The sequence below is a fragment of the Macaca nemestrina genome, chromosome 18, assembly GCF_043159975.1.
Source record: "Macaca nemestrina isolate mMacNem1 chromosome 18, mMacNem.hap1, whole genome shotgun sequence".
NCBI lineage: Eukaryota > Metazoa > Chordata > Mammalia > Primates > Cercopithecidae > Macaca > Macaca nemestrina.
The window spans coordinates 61489501-61500581 of record NC_092142.1 but is presented as its reverse complement, the minus strand read 5'-3'; the positions used below and the strand labels follow the sequence as shown (position 1 = coordinate 61500581).

The window sequence follows — 11081 nt, the reverse complement described above, 5'->3', positions numbered from 1 at the left end:
CCACTGGAGGGCCGGAGGACAGGCCCACCACCTGCAACCCTTTCCCTGCCAGTGCCAGAGTGTGTCATAAAAGGGCTTGATGACTGCTCAGCCCTGCCTACTGCCACTCACACCTGCCCTCATCTTCTGGGGGCCTAGCCATTGATCAGCTCCACCAGCCACTGCCTGCACCTATGGATACCATGGGGGCCTGAGGACTGGCCCACCCCACCTATTGCTGCTACCTGCCAGTACCCATGCATGTGTTCTAGGGTCCTGGGGATGGACCCACCCTGCCTGCCACCACCGGTTCCTATGCATGCCTTCCAGGGACCCGAGCATGGGGCCACCCAGCATGCCAGTGCCCACACAGCTTTTCCAGGGACCTGATGATTGACCCACCCTATCCACCACTGCTGGCATCTGCACACATTTCTCCTGGAAGTCTAAGAAAGGGACCACCCACCCTTTACCACCACTGCCACTGGCATCCACTCATACATACCATGTGGGGATCTGGGGACTGTCTGTCCTACCATGTTGCCACCACCACTGCTTTCCACTCACGCTGCCTGGGGATCCAAAGGTTTATCTGATGCCACCACAGCCAGTACTGATCCCAGGAATGCCTTTCAGGGGCCTGATGGCCTGCCTGCTGCCCAGCTAACTGCTGCCACTGTCATCTCCTGGGAAAGCCCCTGGAGTCCCAAGGATTGGCCTCCCTGAACCTGCTACCTCTGGTGCCCATGTATACCAGCTGGGAACCCAAGGATCAGCATACTTAACCCCCCACCATCACCACTAAGGACCAGCCTGCCTGTGTTCCTGACCCCAACAAAGCCTCAGCATAGCCTCCACTAATAACCACAGCTAACCCACTGAGGAAACCACAAATATGACTAAAGCCGGTTACAGCTGTATAAATAATACAGAGACTACAAGACTACAAGGCTCTGCACCTAGAATCAGAGTCAAAGCACCCTGCCCAACCGATACTAGAGACACACATATACAAAAATATATTTTCCTGTATTTTCCTACAAAACCCAAGTTATAAAATTGGAAGAAAGTACTATTATACCGTATGTCTGAATATGAACATAATGACACACACACACACACACACAATTAAAAAGCAAGGAAACGTGACACCTCCAAAGGATTGCAATAAGGTATTTCTTTGTAGCAGTGTGAAAACAGACTCATATACTATCCAAAGAAATCTACAGATTCAGTGACATCCGTATCAAAATACCAATGGCATTCTTCACAGAAATAGAAAAAAAAATCTAAAATTTATGTGAATCCACAAAGACCCAACATAGCCAAAGTAATCCTGAGCAAAATTAATAAACTTGGAGCCATCACATTGCCTGACTTCAAAATATACTATAAAGCTATATAGCCAATAGAGTATTATACTGGCATAAAAACACACACACAGACCAGTGGAACAGAGTAAAGAACCCAGATGTTAATTTACATATCTACAGCTAACTGATTTTTGATAAAAGTACCAAGAATGCTCATTGTGGAAAGGACAGTCTCTTCAATAAAGGGTACTGGGAAAACTAGATATCCATAAGCAGAATAATGAAAGACCCCCAGCTCTCACCCCATACAAAAATCAACTTAATATGGATCAAAGACCTATATGTAACACACAATACTATAAAATTACTACCACAAAACACAGGGCAAATGCTTCAGTATATTTGTTCAGGCAAATAATTTATGACTAAAACCTCAAAAACTTAGGTAATAATAACTTAGGTAACAATAACAAAAACTTAGGTAACAATAACAAAAAAAGACAACTAGGACTATATTAAACTAAAAAGCTTCTGCACAGCAAATGAAATGATCAAGAATGAGGAGATAACCTATAGAATAAGAGGAAATATTTGTGAACTATTCATCCAACAAAGAACTAATATCCAGAATATACAAGAAACTCAAACAACTCAACAGCAAAAAAATAAATAATCCCATTAAAAAAGTAAATAAAAAATCTGAATAGACATTTCTCAAAAGAAGACATACGAATGGCCAAGAGGTATATAAAAAAAATGCTGAATATCACTAATCATCAGTGGAATGCAAATCAAAACCACAGTGAGATATCGTCTTACCCCAGTTAGAATGGCTACTATCAATAAAATGAAACATATCAGATGCTGGAGAAGACGCAGAGAAAGACAACTCTTACATATTGTTGGTGAAAATTAGTACGTCAATTATGGAAAATAGTATGGAGATTCCTCAAAAATCTAAATATAGAACCACCATATGATACAACAATGCCTCTCCTGGGTATTTATTCAAAGGAATTAAAGTCAGTATATCAAAGGGATATCTGTACCCCTGTCTTTATTGCAGCACTATTTACAAAAGCCAAGATATGGAATTGACCTAAGTGTCCACCAACGGATGAATAGATAAAGAAAATGTAGCATTTAAAAGCAATGGGGTACTATTCAGCCACACAAAATAATGATATCCTGTTATTTGCAGCTACATGGATGAGACTGGAGGTCATTATCTTAAGTAAAATAAGCCAGGTAAAGAAAGAAAAACATCACACATTCTCACTCATATGCGGAAGGTTAAAAAAGTTGATTTCATGGAGGTATGGAGTAGAATGATAGTTACCAGAGCCTGGGAAAGGTTGGGGTGCGGGTAATGAGAAGAGGTTGGCTAATGAGTACAATCATACAGTTAAATAGAATGAATAAGTTCTAGTGTTTAACAGCACAATAGACTATAATTAATAACAATATGCAGTATATTTAAAAATAGCTATAAGATATGAAATATTCCCAACACAAATAAATGATAAATGCTTGAGGTGATGAATATTTTAAATACTCTAACTTGATCATTACACATTGTATGCATGTATCAAAATATCACATGTACCCTACAAACATGTATAATTTTTATATATCAAAACATGTTTTTTTAAATCTAAGGCTCAGAAAGATTAGGCAAATTGTTCAAAGTAATAAGGTTGGGATATAAAAAAGGATCCTTTTTACTCCAAAGTATATTCACTTCATACTCATTTATTGTGTCTCTAATATTTTCAGAAGAATAGAAAATGAAAAATGAAGTAGTTCTCTGAAGATGTTCAAAAATAAACAGGACATAATTCAGAAATATGCAAACAGACATGCATGAATACAATATTACCTTTTTTTGACAGATTATTTAAATAAACATTAATTTAAATCTATTTGATAGCGACAGGAGACAAATTCCTAGGCAGACTGGGACAGGTCCCTGATGAAACCCAACTTCAAACAAACGACAATTTAAAGCCTAAAAACCAAGCCATTTCCAGATATAATCCACAACTGGAGTGAGAACTTCTAGTCCTATCGGCCCATGCTTTCCCGATTGGTTCTTTCTGAATAATGCTTTTAACCAATCCAATGTTGCGTTTTCCAAGGCTACCTATAGCCTGTACCTTCTCATTCCAAACCTATAAAAACCCCAGACTCAGCCACAGAAATGGCTACCCACTTTTGGGCCCCCTCTCCCACAGAGGGCTACCCACTTTGATTTCCCTCTCATTGTTGAGAGCTTTTCTGTTGCTGAATAGAATTCTTCCCTGCAATGCTCACTCTCTGACGTCCACGTACCTCATTCTTCTTGGTCACGTGAGGCGAACCTGGCACCTGACAAACGGTAGGAGCATAAAAGTGTTGTAACATGCTCCTTGCAGGCTCACTGAGCTGCAGGCGGCATGAATGAAATGAACTGTGAGACCTGGCCTGGTGGCTCACGCCTGTAATCCCAGAACTTTGGGAGGCCGAGGCAAGTGGACCACCTGAGGTCAGGAGTTCGAGACCAGCCCAACTAACATGGTGAAACCCTGTCTCTACTACAAATACAAAAAATTAGCCGGGCATGGTGGTGGATGCCTGTAATCCCGGCTACTGAGGTGGCTGTGGAAAGAGAATCACTTGAATCCAAGAGGCAGAGGTTGCAGTGAGCGGACAGAGATCGTGCCAATGCACTCTAGTCTGGACAACAAGAGTGAAACTCTGCCAGAAAAAGGAAGGGAAGGTAGGGAAGGTAGGGAAGGAAGGGAAGGAAGGGAAGGAAGGGAAGGAAGGGAAGGAAGGGAGGAAGGAAGGGGAGGAAGGGGAGGAAGGGAGGAAGGAAGGGGAGGAAGGGGAGGAAGGGGAGGAAGGGGAGGAAGGGGAGGAAGGGAGGAAGGAAGGGAAGGAAGGGAAGGAAGGGAAGGAAGGGAAGGAAGGGAGGAAGGGAGGAAGGAAGGAAGGAAGGAAGGAAGGAAGGAAGGAAGGAAGGAAGGAAGGAAGGAAGGAAGGAAGGAGGGAAGGAAGGAGGGAAGGAAGGAAGGAAGGAAGGAAGGAAGGAAGGAAGGAAGGAAAAAGCTGTGACATGATCCTGTTCGCTGGACTACAGGAGTGAAGAGCTGCAACCCTTCTGGGGGCCCAGACCTTGGAACTCCCCAAGGCAGAGCTATAACACTCCCCCATTAGACCAGCCACAGACTGTGAAGCAAATGAGCTATAACATGCCCCAGTTTGCTGAGCTCTAAGTAGCAGGAATGAAAGAGAGAACCAGCCGCGCACGGTGGCTCACGCCTGTAATCCCAGCACTTTGGGAGGCTGAGGCAGGCGGATCATGAGGTCAGCAGTTTGAGACCAGCCTGGCCAACATGGTGAAATCCCGTCTCTACTGAAAATATAAAAATTAGCCGGCCGTGGTGACACGTGCGTGTAATCCCAGCTGCTCAGGAGACTGGGGCAGGAGAATTCCTTGAACCTGGGAAGCAGAGGTTGCAGTGACCCAAGATTTTACCACTGCACTCCAGCCTGGGCGACAGAGCGAGACACCGTCTCAATCAATCAATAAAAGAGAGAGAGAGAGAGAACGGTGGCATTCCCTGGTGGCTCAGACCTCGCGACTCCCCGACCAGATGCTGTGACAGCTTCTTGGGGCTCCACGGTTGCTAGAATCTCCACGTTTTGAGGTGCTGCTGCGTCCCCCTCATCCATACGCCAGTGTCCAAGGCAGAAGCCAGTCGCAGCACGCCTGGACCAGCCGTGGGGGGAGCGCAGAGCCAAGGCGGCCACCGTAGCTGGCTGGGCCGGTAGTGCGAGCTGAGCGCAGCCTGCTGGACTGAGTGGGCGAAGCAAGCCAATGGGCTCGAGCAAAGCCTGGTTAGGGGCGCTACTCGCTGCGGAGTTTTCCGGCAGGTAAAGTGGCACGGAAAGAATTCTGTGCCGTATTTAGCTAGAAATTTTCTTAATTCTTCCACTAACATACTAGCATGCTGCTTCATTTCCCTGAGCCTCACTTCTCTCCGTAGTAAAATAGGCTATTGGGCTAGGTAGGCAACTTTTGCACTGGGATATACAGAGATTTAGCATCCCTGGAAGGAGCTCCAGGAGTCAATGTATGGAAAAGGGATGGCCTAGTAATTTTGGTTCTTAATTCATCTCTATAGATTTGAGCACACCATTTGCTTTATATAGTGAAATTCAGCATAATAATTTACAAAATTTTGTTATTACAAAAACAGTTTGAAAGCCACTTGAGGCCGGGCGCGGTGGCTCAAGCCTGTAATCCCAGCACTTTGGGAGGCCGAGGCGGGCGGATCACAAGGTCAGGAGATCGAGACCACAGTGAAACCCCGTCTCTACTAAAAATACAAAAAGTTAGCCGGGCGCGGTGGCGGGCGCCTGTAGTCCTAGCTACTCCGGAGGCTGAGGCAGGAGAATGGCGTGAACCCAGGAGGCGGAGCTTGCAGTGAGCCGAGATCGCGCCACTGCACTCCAGCCTGGGCAACAGCGTGAGACTCCGTCTCAAAAAAAAAAAAAAAAAAAAAAAAAAAAAAAAAAAAAAAAAAAAAAAAGAAAGCCACTTGAATAGAATTTATAAGCATAAATTCAGCTTGAATATATTATATTTTGATTGTATTAGACACACAATAAAAAGAATTTATTTTACTTTCCCAAAGTCTGAATTGGTGAGGAACAAAAATAGAAGCTACAGCAAATTGTTGGCAGCCTTTTTTTTTTTTTTTTTTTTTTTTTTTTTGCCACCCAAATATCTTAAGAACTGAAACTTAAGACATCTGTACTTCCTACGGCATAAATACACCTGGAAAGCTTCTTCCCTATTCTTCCTGGATACTCTATATATCCATTTTTCTATATTTGAGCAAAGCAAAAAGCCAGAACCTTAAGACCTGATGTCAGTGGTATCTTCCTAAGGAAGACTTGTTATCTTCAGTCTCTTTTGAGCATGATGTCAGGTTACTCAAGGTCCTCCATCATTTTGGTCATATGTGAATTTTCTATATCATTATTCAAGCCATACTACATATCTGCCATACCAAATACTTGTGATCCTTATAACTAGAGACACCCTTTTTTGATCAGTTTCTGTGTTCTTAGTGATACACAATTTTTTATTTCTCTACAGGAAACAACCTCTTTTGTTATGACATTAGCTTTCATATATCTGTTTCAGCACATTCACAATCTGCCTTGGATTATAAAATATTAGTATAAAAAATTCTTTGGAATCAGCTTAGTCGTGGTGTTAAATCATGCTTCCATCCTTTACTAGCTGTGAACATCTATGCAAGTCACTTAATCTCTCAGAGCTGAAGTTTCCTCATTTGTAAGATAAGAAAAGTATAAATTTATGCATGTGTCATCATAGAAATTAAATAAAATAATGCATATAACAAACTGTCCAATGCCTGACCCATAGTGGACCAATAGACTCTTGTAATGCTAGCTGGTTTCCTCAAGAACAAATCATACTCTAATAAAAAAAATATAGTATTGATAGTAAAAGCAAATTATAGCTAATAAAATATCAAAGACTATTCGTTGGTAGGTACTTCATTCATTAAACGAGAAAAGCAACAGAGCACTCTCTACTGGGAGACAATTTTCCATAGGTCTCTTGTGTTTCTCAGTATCTTGTGAGTACAGTCAGTGAATGACCTTTGGTTTCAGAGTATCTTTTCAAGGATTCTATATAGGAAAACCTTGGAAAATATCCATCGTGTCACCAGGGCAGGTTTGTTTACTATCTAGTGCAACAGATAATGTCTTTTTCCAGACCTATGTTTGGGAAGGCTTCCTTTCAGTTTATTATATATTTAAAAATTTGTATTCACCAATCTTGAGGCTCTTTTGCTGTGATGAAAATCCGCTGTATGCACAGCTTCAACTGGACCTCTCAGGGTTGCCTCCATGAAACTTGTAGGAGAAGCAACAGAAAGGTTGGTCATATGTGAATTTTCTGTGTAATTATTTAAGCCATACTACATATCTGCCACACCAAATACTTGTAATACTTATAACTAGAGACACCCTTCTTTGATCAGTTTCTGTGTTCTTAGTGATACACAACAGAGCAAAAATGATACTCATGCTCATTACTGTGCCATTAGTAATAAAGTCCTGTGTCTCTGATCCAGGAGTCTCATGTCTTCTGCTGGCATCCATTAAACTGTGGTATGTTAAATTGTTAGTTGGTTAGTAAGGTAAAAATCTCAGAACCTTCGCTGTTGTTGGGACAGCTTGATCTGATTATGTTATTAAAAGTGATTTAAAGAAAATAACCTAAATGTCCATCAGCAAAATGTGGTACATCCACACAGTTGGGTATTATACAGCCATAAAAAGAAATGAAACACTGTTGTATGCTATAAGATGGGTAAACCTTGAAAACCTTAAGCTAAATGAAAGAATCCAGAAATATATTGTAAGATTCCATTTATATTAAATATCCTAAATAAGCAAATCCATAGAGACTGAAAGTAGGTGAGTGGTGGTCAGTATATGGGAAGAGGGAGGAATTGAGACTGACTGCTAATAGGTACTGTGGCTCCTTTTTGGGCTGATGGAAATATTCTGGAATTAGTGGTGATGATTGCACAACATTGTGAATATGTAAAAGAGAAAGAGAGAGAGGAACAGAGAGACAGGGAAAGAGAATCTTTTGTGTTCCTGAAAAAGCATGGATTAGGGCCCAGTAGACAAGGTTTTGAATCTTGGATATTTCTTTTACCATTAGTGCCAACTCCATAACTTCTCTATGCCTCATTCTTCATGTTCACAAGTGATCAACTAATACCCACTCTCGGGTTCATTGTGTATATGAAACCTGAGAATGCCTTAGAGGTTGATTCAGAGTTGATGACTGTTAATTGGTGACTATAAAGGTGAAAATGGCAACAATTTCTTCAGAAAATAAATTAACTAAAAGAAAAAGAAGTGGCTACACTTCTCATACATGCCACCATATGCTTACAAATGCATATCCAGAGTTACAGTGAGTCTACTGTGGATTTGTAGAAATATTTCTCTTACCAACATTTAAATAAATACATTTTAAAAATAGTGTTATTTATGTTTCTACGAGTAATTGGAAGTATGCTTTCTCATGCACAGTTCTATAGTAAAGATAATACACTGTCAACAGAATTTACATGCAAATAACTCCTTAGTGTGCTTTAGTTGGGAGATGTTCCATAATTAAGTCATCCTGAGAATACATTTCTAATAGCTTCTCTGTTTCTGGACCTTGCTCATTTTAAGAAGTGGTATATCATTTTGTAATCAAGGTGGCAATGTCAGAAAGCCTTGTTTTATTTTTTTAAAATCATTGTATTTTCTTAAAATGGTGAAATTCTTTCATTGATAAGACTGAGATAGGCTGATGAAATGTATTTCATGATGGTGAAATATAACTGGATGGAAACAATAGCCATCCATAGAGTAGTTGGATATTAGACTGTGGTGCATTTTAATAAATGAAGCAAACTTTACCATATTCATTCTAAATGAGGCACATTTTTACATAGTTGTGAAAATCCCACATCAACTTTAGTCAATAGTGCTTTAAAAATATTTAGAAACAATTTGAGAGTATCAGAAATAATAGTTATTCCTCATGGCATTTGAAATAGAGCCATCAGAGCGCACTCCTCATCTACTAGATAACAATAGGGAGAAGAGTGAGGCAGGGTGACCGAGACAAAGAAATAAGGACCTGGCAAGTCTGGTTAGCAAAGGGTAAGATAAAGGGCATCAATGGACTTTAAATGACACAGAGGCCAAGAGAGATCAGCATGAGAAAAGGAGGTGGTAGGAAAAGAATCAACATTTTAAAGGATAGAGAATGTGTTTCTATTTTCCCCTAGCTTTTCTCATTCAAATCTCATTTTTCAAGATCTTCCTTTCTATTCATCTTCTGTCGTTTATTCAGTGTTTTTCCCTCTTAAGGCCTCCCGGGCTACCACCTGCTGTCCTTGTTTCTCTACATATCATTTTTCACCATCCAGTCTTTTATCTCTTTTTCAGTTATTGCCTCAAGCCAATTTCCCAAATTGGATCTAGGGGCCTAGTTTCTCAACATCTCACTTGGGAGTGTCCAGGCAGGGGCCCAAGCTGGAGGCAGCCTGGAGTGAGGGGCATGGGCAGGAACTGTATACCTGCTTCAGTTCAGTGATTCTTGGATGCAGGTAGCCCCAGGGGCTGCAGGGAGGGTCCCTGGAGAGAGTTTCACTGTGCCAGTTTTAAATGCTGCCTAGGCCCTAGTGTTTCGGTCCCTCATACAATGACTGCAGACCCTGACACAGTTCCAAATATACTGAGTTGAATGAATACAATGTCAAAGGAAGAAGCAGCTGCTTTGGAAAAGGCATCGTGGCCTTGATGCCTGTCTCCAACTATGTGTAAACACTTACCTTCCTAGGTGATATTCCAAAGCTCAGTCCGTATTGTAAAAGTCTGAGATACAAGAATATATATTTTTAAGGTCCTTTAAGGTACTATGTAAATTTTTAGTAGAGTTTCCATTTATTTTTAATAATTATTTTTATATTGCAAGTAGAAACGATTTTGCAGTTATGGTAAAGTATTAGTGTCTAGTGCTGTCAAAACAAAATATCACAGACTGGATGGTTTAAACAAGAGAAATGTATTTTCTTTAAATGCATTTAGAGGCACTCTCTGTATGTGCCTGCACCTAAGTTTTCTCTTATAAGTATACCAGTCATATTGGATTAGGGGCCACCTTAATGTCTTCGTTTTAATGTGATTATTTCAGTAAAGACCCCATGTCCAGACAGTCATATTCTGAGGAAATGGGTGTTAGGATTTCAGCATCTGATATGTATATAGAAAATGTCAGACAGGTAATGTGCCAACATTGTAATAACGTTAGTGAGAGGCATGTCTCACACATGAGCGTTGAAATACAGTCATGTTTATGTACAACAGAAGGATTACGTATTAATTTTTTGAGGGGGACACGATTCATTCCATAACAGGTAGTAATATAAAATTTTATTTTGAAAACACTTAAATAAACATTTTAGCTAAAAATTATTAAATAAACATTTTAACTAAAAATTATTAAGTAAATAATTAGTATTTATAAAACACTAAATAAGGATGAACTCTCCTCTAATATTTCAAGAATTATGTCAGGAATGCAGTAGAAAATAACTAATGAAAGTCTGGAACATGCAGATCCAGTGAAATTTCACTTTTAAAGTCATTTTAGTGCCTAAAATAATATGTGACACTCAATAAATAGTTGTTAAATAAACAAAGAAATCTCTTAGGGTGGGGTGAGAAGAAAATAGCGAGAAGAATGGTGAAGTTAGAAAGAGGTGTTCCTAAGCAACCAGAGAGAAAAAGTCAACTTCAACCAACATCCCCCAACTCACATTGTGGAGGAAATATACCATGTGCTCATTTGCTGTAAATCCCCTTTACCAAGATAGATGTTAGCAAAAAAGATATTTTAAAAAGATGTGTTTCTTGTCTGAAAGCTTTCCATTCTAGTAGAAGAGAAATAGGCTCAAGTAAAGGTCTATACAGGGCTACTTTTATATATTTATCTCATTAAAATGTAAGATCTTTTCCTCCCAGAGACAGAGCCATTTCATGTGATTATTGTCTGTTTTAAACAGGTGATCTGTCTAGGCACACTGGCTCACGCCTGTAATCTCAGCACTTTGGGAGGCCGAGGCAGGTGGATCACGAGGTCAGGAGTCTGAGACCAGCCTGACCAACATGGTGAAAGCCCGTCTC

At 40.4% G+C, this 11081-nt stretch overlaps 1 non-coding gene across 1 annotated transcript; it reads right to left on the bottom strand.

The window, feature by feature from the left end:
• Positions 1–10167: 10167 nt before the first annotated feature.
• Positions 10168–10268, bottom strand: LOC112428326 (small nucleolar RNA U13). Its single transcript, XR_003020360.2, has one exon. It is a non-coding gene; the product is annotated as a small nucleolar RNA U13 (small nucleolar RNA).
• Positions 10269–11081: the final 813 nt, after the last annotated feature.